Raw genomic sequence first — 12,645 nt, 5'->3', positions numbered from 1 at the left:
AAGAGTTCACAGCACTTTGATAGTATAATTTGCTATTGGTACGTAAACTATGTTTAGTTTAGTAGCAAGTTTTTAAGTAGACATATTTTTTATTTAATAAAAAACGTTTTTCTATATTTTGGCGAAGGCGCCAGTGAGAACAACATTTTTTTATTTTTCGCGTTTAGTCGTCGTTAAAATAAATATCTCAAATTTTACTTGAGCAATCCTGTATAGTATGTATCATTTATTATCAATATATTACGTTTATAAATCATATGTATTATCAATAGATCTACAGATAGTTTGTAAAATTAATGGTATTGTATACTTGTTTCATATTTATTCCGGTACACACTATGTAAGTCACACCGATGTAAAACAAGAAATTTTTTTGGCCACATTATTTAGAAAGAGTTCTTAGGAATAATGATTGTGCTATAATAGTAAGCTTGTGGCATACTTTATTAGCTATATCTCTATAATCATTTGAGGCTATCAAATTATATACCACAGTAATCCTAATAAAACTGTTCTAATGTGAAAAAATTTTGGGCAATTCTTATTTAAATTTTGGTTTACATCATTGAAACCCAACATTTAATTATTTTTCTCACACTGCTTTAAAATCGCCTAATTTTTTTTAATTAAAAGGGATAAGAAATGGAGCATATTATATGAATGTGCATGTTTATTGACGGTAAAATTTTAGCATCTTTGTTTTAATTAAAAAATTGCAATAATTAAATTTAAAAAAAAAGGGAGATGAAATTAACAATGTATCCTTTAAGAATTTAACAGTGGTCGATGTTTTAAAACCTCACTGTTTTCAAAAAAGAGTCTCAAATTCCTCACAATCGTTCTTGTCAATAGATTAGAATTTGCTTAGTTTCGAGATCTACATAACGCACCCATCAGGTCACTGGTGTATCTAGTTCTATAATAAAAAATAATGTCTCGAACAATAGTACTTTCAATTAGTACATCTACTTCAATTTCTTCTTACTACTATGTTCTTTTGTGGTTACAGTTTGTTTTTAAATACCTGTATTCAAATAAATAATGCCATAATAATATATCTTTATAGTTGTAATAAAAACATTTTTCAGTTCTATTAGAATATGTAATCTTTATTTGCACTGAAGTATGTCACTCTACTCAGAATCCTCTTATATTATGACAATTTTGCAAGAACAGCTTTTTGTTTAAAATTGATTAGCGAGGTCAAAAACGTCTTGAATTTCATTTAATAAAAAGGCACTAACTATACGTCTGCCACCGTCTGATGGTTGTGGTGAATAATTTTTAGAGGATGTTGTAGTATAGTCGTTCCGAAATCAGTTGAACATGTATAAAAACACCTAGCAATAAAATTTAATGAGTTTCATAGGCGTCCCTAAAAAAGCTAAAGATAAAAAATTATAATAATTTGTATATAATGTGTAGAAAATTTCTATTATATGTTCGTTTGGCCAACAACATATTTTAATTATTTATGTCCTCAAACAATTTTATTATATTGATGGTAAATTTTGTTCTGTTCCGTTTCAAACGGTCTCCAAAATGCCATGTTGTAATAATATTAGTAAACAAAATATCCCTATTATTTCTCCCTTTCGCAATTGTAATATGATTGAATAATAGAAAGTACCTATAATAAATTAAAATGACCTGAATCACACCAAATTCCGCATTGCTGCACTGCACTGCTAGGTAATTTGTCAGCCACTTGTCAACAGCTGAAATTTATTGCTCAGTCGCCCAGTTCGGCTCTCTGTGTACGCCGCTTGCCCGTGTGCGCATTCTTCAACTGGGCGTATACATTTTTATCACCTCCACGTTTAGTTCGACTAGACTTGTATATGGGTATGGCCAAATAAATAAGGGAACAAGTTTTTCAAATATTTCAATGCCGAGTTGCTGCGTCAGCGACCGAATCTGGTACATACTGCCTACCTCTTGGTTCTTCAATTGAAATCGGAAAAACTATACTTATTGTTTATTAGATATCACGAAAAATATTAAAAAGTAAAATAAATTCGACGCTCTGTATGTCAGTTAGGAAGCGATTGACAGCCTATCTTCACCAAAACTTTTTTGTTAAAAATGAAGTCCTCTATCAACTGTTAAAATTAGTACAATGGAACATCTAGTATATATGGCCTGAAGATGTGGTGCATAATGTAAAATCTGAAACTAATAGTCAAATAATTATCTGTTAATAAAGAGGTACGTGAGAAATTTAAGATTTTTTTTGAAAAACAATACCAATAAACTCACACTTATTGATTTTGATCTAATTTAAGATCTTGTCCAAGAAAATTAATTAGTGGATAACGTCTTGGACACGTGATTGAACGAGGAATTTGTTTTAAAAAACTACATAATAAAATCACATAGAATTATATTTGTAGTTTAGAAAGGTCATAAGAGAGCTAGAAGAATAAATTATTAAATTATTTCTAGCATATATAATTAACCGTTTGTGGAGGAACTTCGTTATATTTCCATTCCTCCGTAAACGGTCATGTATTTGTCTTAATGCTACAACATCCAAAACATCAAGTAAAATTTGTAGTCCGTTTTAATTTAGCTTTATTATCTCATTTACTTTTATACAACTTTATTATTAACATCATATTTATAATACCCGTAAGTTGTTCAGTGATTTAATGGGAATTTTAATAAAATTTCTTTATTATATTAGTATATAAAACAACATTTTATTTTATTAACATCATTTACAAACTATTTTATATCGGGAATGGTAAATGTTACAAAAGTCTCGTCCATGTGGCTTTACTTTATAACAAATTGTACCTAATGTGCGTAAATAGTTACATCCTTTTGAAAGTCCCATTGGATCCATAAAATAAACCTCGAATCAAGAATCACACGCAAGAAAAAAGCCTATACGAACTACAAGTGTGATTCTCTTACACTCTACATCTCGGTTTTTATAATCTTACAGTCATCCAGGCATATTAAACATTAAAGACACCGATTATGGCTACATTGGAAAGAAGAATACCATAGGTATTTGTTTTGTTCAGAGATAGGTACTTCTTGATAGGTAATAGATGATAACAACACACATTCGAAGGTGTGGTAATAATACAGAGCAATTTATCTGAATTTTCCAATATTGTAAAGGTAGGTTAGTCTAGTATAGGATGTCGGGAAATAACTTTCTGAAATTTAATAATTTTTTGTATCACTTTCACCAAAAAAGTTCATTATACCTTGTATTCAAAACGATCTTTTTCGAGAGAAACAGTGGTAAAGTTGTGAATTTTTAATTACTACATATATTTTAATTTATTTAACTGCAAATTAATTAGGTATGTATCATTGTAAAAAAAATTCAAATTGAAATTTATAAAGGGTGTCCACAAATTTCAATGACAACGTTTGAAGTTAAATAAAACATTTTTGGTTTTTGAGTTACAAGCCTTCAAAGTTGTCAGAAATAATACCTATTTATTGTATAAGTGTTTTAAATAGCATTTTATTTTATTTTATTTATTTATTTTATTTATTCTTAAGTAGATAAAAGGCAATTAAACACGAATGCAATACAACGTTTTATCCATAATCACATCACAATCATATTTGTGGAGTCAGAATTATTGGAATTTAATAAAAAATATTCGCACGACTTGATATTTCTTACTAGTGAACTCAATGAAACGTGGTAGGTTTTGTTATACCTACTGCTATGGTATGTTGTTTGTTGTCAATTATTCAATAAACAGTTCTATCTGAATTTGGTAAAAATGCAAGAAAGTAATTTTGTTCCTGTGGCTGTTTTTGAACAAACTCAAGAAACAATTTTCCTTTTATTGCCAGCGAAATCCAGGGAACATTACGAAAAAGTGTTCGCCGAATTTAACGAATGGAGGGAAAAAATGGAGAGTAGTGACAATAAATGTCGTATTTTTTTAATTTGAATAAAAAATATGCAATTTCATCTATGTGGTCGAAGTATTCGATGTTGAAGGCTACTATAAACGTCTACAAAAATATAGATATTGGAAAATATAACAAGTTTACTGCTTATTTGAAGAGTGAATCGAGAGGATACAAAGCAAAAAAAGCTGCAGCATTGGAAAGAGCACATATTGAAGAGTTTTTGACTGGGGCTTCCGATAAAGAATATTTAATGATTAAGGTACTATCTCTTTACCTTTTACATGTTGTTTGGTATACAGGGTGTCCCATTTTAATGTCCCACCCCAAATATCTCGAAACCCGAGCAGAATGAGGAAAAATGTTTTAGACAAAAGTTATAGGGTTCGGAGGGGGACATACGATGGTGACCTTGAAAATGACCTTGAAGTCGATTTTCAAGGTCAAACGAGGGTCAACTTTGATTTTTCAAATGGAAACCCCTATTTTTTATTGCAGGATCGTATTCTACGGAAAAAAATACAAACTTTTTGCAGGAAACTTTTTTTCGAAAATGCATTTTTTTCCGAGTTTTTCACGAATTTCGTTCGTCATGTTGTTTGAAGTGTCAGATGGATCCTGGCTGGGATTCATGCATTACTCGCTGCCTGAGTCTTTAATGCTCGAGAGCAGGGCAACGGAACTTATCAAATTATCAAATTTTTTAATTGTTCGGTACGATCCAATAATCAGCATTACTGCGAGAGCGAAGAGACCGAGCGAGAACGTGCCATCGCGCAACTCCCGGGCCCCTACCGCATGTTCGAAGACGCTTGAAGATTACATGAGCAGGGAGCTGCGGCAGGAGAGGCTCGCTACCCCATCTGCCCCTACCGATCGCGCTGCTGCTGGAAAATAGAAAAACAGAAAATAACACAAACTTGACAAATCAAATCAACACACATGAGACTGCTAGAGTTCTCTGAGGAGAGGAACGGGGGCGTGCGTTCCCCTCGATTTTTTGGCAGCAATTTTATCCTTGTCTTGAACTGTTCCTCTCACACCTTTGATTTTATCAGGTGAAAATTGTTTACAGCTATTCAAAATAATAGAGAAACAAACGCGCCCCCTCTTCACTTTGTCCAGACGATCCTTATGTGTGTTAATTCGGAGAGTTGAAATTTCGCTGTTCCGGATTAGTTACACAACCATCGAGTACTAGTGTTTCTAGTGAAATAATACCCCAGTCTGTCCTAGTGGTCAATAGGATCCATCTGACACTTCAAACAACATGACGAACGAAATTCGTGAAAAACTCGGAAACAAATGCATTTTCGAAAAAAAAGTTTCCTGCAAAAAGTTTGTATTTTTTTCCGTAGAATACGATCCTACAATAAAAAATAGGGGTTTTCATTTGAAAAATCGAAGTTGACCCTCGTTTGACCTTGAAAATCGACTTCAAGGTCATTTTCAAGGTAACCATCGTATGTCTCCCTCCGAACCCTATAACTTTTGTCTAAAACATTTTTCCTCATTCTGCTCGGGTTTCGAGATATTTGGGGTGGGACATTAAAATGGGACACCCTGTATAGTGAACTTAGGTTGCACTAATAATGGGGGTCTCTGGTGTCTGTCAATGCTGCGAATTGACAAATTTAGTGACGTTGGCAGTTACCTACTTGTTTCAATACTTGACCCCAAGACGGGCATTATAAGAAAATTTACAATTCTAGAAGAAGGGTTTTGCGTGAATGCTGTTGAAAAAATGCAGAAAATACATTTCTCTGCGCCCAATTCGCCTAAGACAAGACAGATTCTTTTTAAGATGATTTGCAAGGAAAATTCAAGGAAAATATAGCTGTTCCTTACAAGAAGAGACATCCGTAACTTGTGCAAATTCTTCACAAACTTCAGCAGATGTTATGCGTTTTGAAAATGATGACAATAATGTTACAAGGGTTGTTATTAATGGAAAGGAATGTGATAAAACAAAAACGAAATATCTATTACTATAAATGTAAATGTTAATGTTAATAAGTAAATAAATTAAATGTGATTTATTATAAGGTTTATTAATTTTTCATTATTGAAATAAAGTTGGTTTATTCCACTAGTGGATAAGTATCACTTTAGACGGTTCATGTGTGTGGATAAAAGTCCGATTATAAGGTGATTGTGGATAAACTAATTTATTTAATACCTTTTACCGATTATCTGAACTATTATGGTGTATTATAATGGGTAGTGTTCTCCGGTTATCTCCCCTTTTAGCAGTCAAAACTTTTAAAGTGGTCGTATTTTTTTTAAACGAGCCGCAACCTTGAAAAGGTCGATTTAATAAAAAAAAAAACATCCTGTATACCAAATAATAGACGATAATGTCGCCAGAAAGTCACACAGTAGCTCGATATAGCAAAGCATTTTTAAATTTCGTAAATGTCAAAACCACTGTGTAGCAGCGACCATTTTTAGGTGTTACATTATTACATCTAGTTAGGACAACAAAAAATAGCTGAATCATTCGTTCGTTGTCCACCTATGTATATTGATCAAGACTAATAAGTTCGAAATCGGTATTTGTCTGGTGGTTTGGCTGACTAATGATCCTAGCGGTTTATTAATCACTACGGATATATTTCGGGGCGCTAGTCTCTGGAATGGCAGTTCCATGTTTAAAAAATAAGGAATATACCTAAACCTTTTCAACGGATAGGATGTCAGGCTTATTTAGATTCAAATAGTGGACATTTTGAACACTAAATATGATACAAAAACTTGTTCATGTCCAATTAATCAAACCAAATTTATGTTTTGGGTATATTGTGTTGTACACAATGAAAACATGTTTTTTGCTAAATTAATAATTAATTGGTCAAAAAGAATACTGCTTTTACTGCTTCTCTAGAATAACAGTCATATGTTGTGCTGTGTTGTCACTAAAAAAAGGTATAGAACGTTCTGGAGTGTTTTTCTGGAAAACTCGTTTAGGAAAATGATGCAAATAACTAACTGAGAAATTTATGAAAGTTATTTCCCACTCTGAATAAAAAACTAAATGAAAAATTTCAAGTCAACCCCAACTTCTTTAATTCTTTTGTATCCTATCCCCTAGTGTTACGCCAATGGAAATTCCCATTTATTAATTCGCTTCAAGTGTGGCAAATTTAAATTTAAATAAGGCCTTTTGCACTTACCAACATTTCTTAGGGGGAATGTCCATTCCTTTACTTCCGACTCATTCAAATAAATCACCCTGTGCATCAAATATGTTGGAGATAGGAAAACAGAGGCGAATGGGTCCCTTGGAAACACAAAGCTGCATTTAATAAACCTGGTAGAATGTATGAAATAATAACGAATGCCGTGGCTGAGGACACTAATTTGGCACAGGTTCTTGTCAAATATAATTTCATACGCGGTGGACTGACAGTCTAGCTCAAATTTAAAAACTTCACAATTAGGAATTTTTTGCGTGCGTCACATTATTGCTGATTAAAATCATCAAAAAAGCTGCTCGTTTTGTCACTCTACCGCGGCCTAGTCATAACCTCCTCATGAGCACGAAATTAAATTTCTTAAACGAAATCCGCTCTCATATTAAATGAATGAATTAATATAATTCCATTTAAATTTGTTCATGGAAACAATACAACATCTCTGCACTGCACAAAAGGGTAGAACGCTTTCAAGCTAACACCATTCGCCTGGAATTCATTTCATTAAAATTGTTGCATTAAATATAACTATCGTCTTAAATTATAGGCTTCCAGCTAGGTCGTTTCCTTAACGATTCCTTAACTATACCTCGTCTTTTATAAAAGAGAAATTAGACTGAAATTACATTTTATAGGAAATAATAGTTATAAGTGTGAAATATCCATACAGTTTCGGCATACATGGTATAAAAGATGCAAACATTTGAAATATGTAACTTGTAATGTCTTGATGTCGAAAAAAGTGAAATGGTGACCGCAAATGAAATCTCGCATTCTTTGGCGAATTTTAAGGGGAGTCTTTAAAAAGATACAGGGTGTTAAACTCTCCTGTTCCTTTTTAACGAAACGTCCTAGATAAAAACTTTATAGGAAAGACCTCTCTTAAAATTCACCAAAGAATACGAGGTTTAATTTATGGTCACCATTTGTATATATAAAGAGGTTCCCTTATTTTTTGTACTATCTTAAAAATACAATTTAGGAACACAAGTATGAAAAGTGTATATATTTTGATAAATGTCTATAAAAATAATCCAATTGTACACTTTATAATGGGGAAGAGTATGTAGAATAATAGTATCAAAAAAGGAACTTGAAAGAAGTGGCGATAAGTAGGTAAATCGCAAAAGTCATATTTCACCAATTTGTTAACTTAACTGTAAAATAAAGATCGAACGCGGAAAAACAAGTTTTCGAAACTTGCGCATAATTTTTGCAAAAAGCGAGCGTATTAATTAAATATAGCTTGGAAGTTAAATAAACGAAATATATCAAAAACCTTGCGCAAAGCCGAGAGCGGCGCTCACGCGCATGTGCGCTCTCAGCGCTCCTTCTCTTAACGCAAAAATATGCTCTATTTAATGCAAAAAGAGCAAATTCCCGAGCGGCTTTTGCCTGACCCTGAAACAATTTGTTTATAACGCTGTTTTGCACATCCTACTTTGTGTGTTGTAAAGGGGAACTTGGATCAATTAAAACCTATATCTACGATATTAACTTCTAAAATTAACGTTAATTGGTGAAATATGAGTTAAATTGTAGGTAATTTAATTGCCTACAACTTAAAATAACTAATTTTCCAATACTTCGCCGTCGCGCGTCGTCTAGATTTTCAAGGGCTGTTAAAAAAAAAGTGAAAAACACATAATTTTTACATTTATTTGCAATTTGCCAATTTAGCGTCACTTCTTTCGACTTTTTTGATATTGTAATCCTATATTATACCCTTCACCGTCATAAAGTAGTACAATAAAATGTCTACCAATATTTTTTTTAAGTTTTCAGGGTTATGATCTAATTCGACTGGTCTATTATTATTTTCTCCAACTCTGATAGGGAAAACCATTTTGGAAATTCCACAAAATAAGGCAGTAATAAGATATTTATAAAAATACAAAACTTTAAATATTGCAGAAAGCTTTTTTCTCAATTCTTGAAACAGTAAAATTTGTAACAAACATAAAAGAAAGCTTGTTATTATTTGTCTTATTTTCTTGTAGAAGATATAAAATTTCAGCGATTGTTTTTGACGGTTATGATGTTAACTTGAAAGCAGTTCAGAGTTTTAAATATAATTAGAAAAAGCACTATGAATTGTATGAAAAATATACATTAAACGTAGTACAAGCGTGTTTTACATACCCTACATTTTATTACACAAAGTAAAAAATGAACTACATGAATGATATACGAAGTGGAACTTACAATAGCGAAACTATTGACACATTCAAATTACATTTCCTTAAATAGTATTAGATTATAACTAACACACTTTCCACTTCTGAGCTACATCTGAACATTGTTATGTGAATCGGTACAAACTAGCTTGCATACGAATATCGCTAACATTACAATTTTAACATTACCTTGCAAAACTGTAAAACACGCTTCGGAAACATAAAATTATATCAACAGTTATCTCGCAATTCATTGTATAGTAAGTAATTGCTTTAATATACCAAGTTGACATGCAGATTGTCAGTACATATAATAGTAAATACCTTATTAAGCGTAATTAGCCCAATTATAAATTTTTACATTGATGTCGAGAAGACCTGTTACCAAAAACACTGATAAGTTTACAAAATTATAGATTAATATAGATACTACTTACATATTTCTAGCAAACAATAGATACATTAAAATGTAGTATATGTAAAAGTTTAGTTACGATGAGCAAGTGGCAATTTTGCGACAAACTGTCTTGTAGATACCAATATTACTGATTGTAGACTGGAGATTAATGAAAATCTATATATTTAACTGTAACAAATAATTTATTTTTTGAAGTGTGTTTTGTTTTGTGAAGATGGAAGAATTACGATTGTTTACAGATCAATACTACACAAAATTATATATATAGTGAAAAAGAAACAAAGGTTTTTCCTCACTTTACCAATATTTTCCTTATCTTCAAAATGGCTTTTTCAGAATTAGAAATTATGAATGACAATCTCCAATTATACAGGGTGTTAAAAAAGAATGCAAAAGAGTTAGTGGGTGATAGTAAATAAAAAAATTGATGATTCTATCCAGGGAACCATGTACCTATCGTCTTTTGTTTTTCAGATACAGCCAGCTTCTATTACTTAATGTACAGAGTGTCCGGAAACGAATAGCACAATTTCACAAGTTACCTTGATACAGTGTTCCTTGGTTAAAAAATTTCAGGTATTCGCAGAAAATGTTTCATTTCAAGGTCCGTAACTTTTAAGAGAACAAAATTATTCGAGGATAAATTGATCTAAATTTAATTGCCTTCATTTAAAAAAGCGTTCTTTAAAGTATCGACCATGCATTTGCCAATACTCTGTATATTAAAAACAAAAGATGGTTGACTTCGGGACAATCAGTTAAGTTTCAAGAGCCGTGAGTTTTCAGCACTTTTAACAAGAGTATCTTTGAATTTTATCTGTATCTGTATCTGTATATGTGTATCTTTGAGTCTTTAATGTCCTGTATCTTAAACACAATGGACTACAGAAATGAAATGGTCTTAATTTTTGAAGAAACCCCTGGAATATTTTGCAGCCACTCATGCAACACCCTGTATACAGTGCAAGTATTAAGCTTAAAATAAAAGAGGGACTGTCGATATCTGATTTGAATTCCGTATCTACAAATTAAAACAGGAAAGGACCACTCACAAACTTTATGGATTTCATGTCCCGGTGAATTTGTCTGGCTTTTTTATATTTTGTACAGGTATTTGATATCGTCTTGATCAAAATTGTTAATCGGCACAAAGTCCAAAAATGGACAGTTTTTGAGAAGCCACCAATCCGAAAATAACCCTTACGAAAGTTGTTGGGCTAGTGACCTTCAATTTGACCTTGACATCGACCTTCAAGGTCATTTGAAAGTCAAATCTAATTTTTAAATAAGAACCTTTATTTTTGACCCCGAATACAGAAAGAATGCAAAATTTTACGTTTAGATAAGTATTTAACGCTCTTCTTTGGAATGACCTTTAAAGGTTATTTCAAGGACAAATATTTTAAATTACACACCTGAATATCTCGTCAGGTGAGCCCAAAAATAAGTCTTACAAAAGTTGTTGGGCTCGGAGGAGGACATCGGGTGGTGTCCTTCAATTTGACCTTGATGAACAGGAAGAGCCCTAAGTACCTATCTAAACGTAATCGAGCCATAAGTATCTCCCTAAACGTAAAATTTTGCACCCTTTCTGAATCCGGGGTCAAAAATAGAGGTTCCTATTTAAAAAATTAGATTTTACCTTTAAATGGCCTTGACGGTTAAGGTTTGTGCGGGGTTCTTTGATTTAATAGTTTTTTGCTTCAAAATTTCTGAAAAACTGTCAATCCAAATTTAAATTTATTCAAACGACATGCCACCTGAATCTCTTCATATAGAAAGATTTATGCCTTGGCGAAATTAAAAATTGACCTGTGCGAGCGTTTTTCTTTTTTTGATCATATAAAAAAGTAAATTTTAATTTATCTTTTAAAATAGAGTTTTTCTCTAGCTTTTCCCCTTATCAATGAAATTGATGCGTTTGCTCCTACCTTAGTCTTAAGTTGGCACTAGGTCCTACAAAATTAAAGATCAGCAACTTGTATCCGTTTCCGTCCAATTTGTTACAAAATTGCCAAGACCGGAATTTCATTTGAACTAATCGTTGCGATACTTGGCACCTTTTTCATTACAACACTGAGAAGTTATTGTTTCACACGTTGATTATTGCTTCTAAACAGAATCGCTACACATCCAGGCGCTACAGAAGTCCTGACGGTGATATCCAGCGAATGAACAGCAAATTGCAACGTCGCAGTAAATAATACACGATGGACATAACTGGAGTACAGGCACAATGCTATCGTTAAAATGTACATATATATGATGCTTATATTATATTCTTATACATGGATATACACAATGATTTTGTTTAATATTTAAATGGTGCACTCCAAAAATGCAGTGTAACTCTTGTATTATTTTCTCTGTTTAACGTTGAATGCAGAATAATGGTTCATATTTAGATGAAAAAAAAGTTGGGTGTCGATTCATATTGTTGGTATTTGACACATGCCTCGGTACATCTAATTGGCTTCAAAATGTTCATTCGCTGGATAAAGAAAGGGAAAAAATTCCTTAAAAATAGACATAAATGTTAGCCAAAAAGTCATCCGCAGACCTCTGTTTAGGGATATTTTAAAAAGATAAAGAAACTGCTGTGCATACTTCGTTCAATTATGTACATGCGGCTTAACAATTATAATGTAAAACAGGATTTATTTCATTTTTGCTGATTCGTCCAAAAGCGGGTCAATGTTAATCATTTGTCTGTATATAAGACACTTATAAGCTCTAAATAATTATTTCCGTTATTTTATTTCATTCCAGAAACATGTTGGAATAATCTTGATCAGAATTTTGATGTCCTAGAAGGTATAAGAAATAGGTACAAACTGAATTCACTAAAAAAAACATTATTTAATTTCTCGACAATACAAAAGAGTATTTTCTTTAAAAAAATAAATAAATTTACTAAATCGGGTTATATTCGGGACATTTGAAGTCAAATTCTCAATATTCCATGTAC

This window comes from Anoplophora glabripennis, unplaced genomic scaffold (assembly GCF_000390285.2).
Source record: "Anoplophora glabripennis isolate ALB-LARVAE unplaced genomic scaffold, Agla_2.0 scaffold37, whole genome shotgun sequence".
In the NCBI taxonomy this organism is placed as follows: domain Eukaryota; kingdom Metazoa; phylum Arthropoda; class Insecta; order Coleoptera; family Cerambycidae; genus Anoplophora; species Anoplophora glabripennis.
This window is presented reverse-complemented; position numbering follows the sequence as displayed.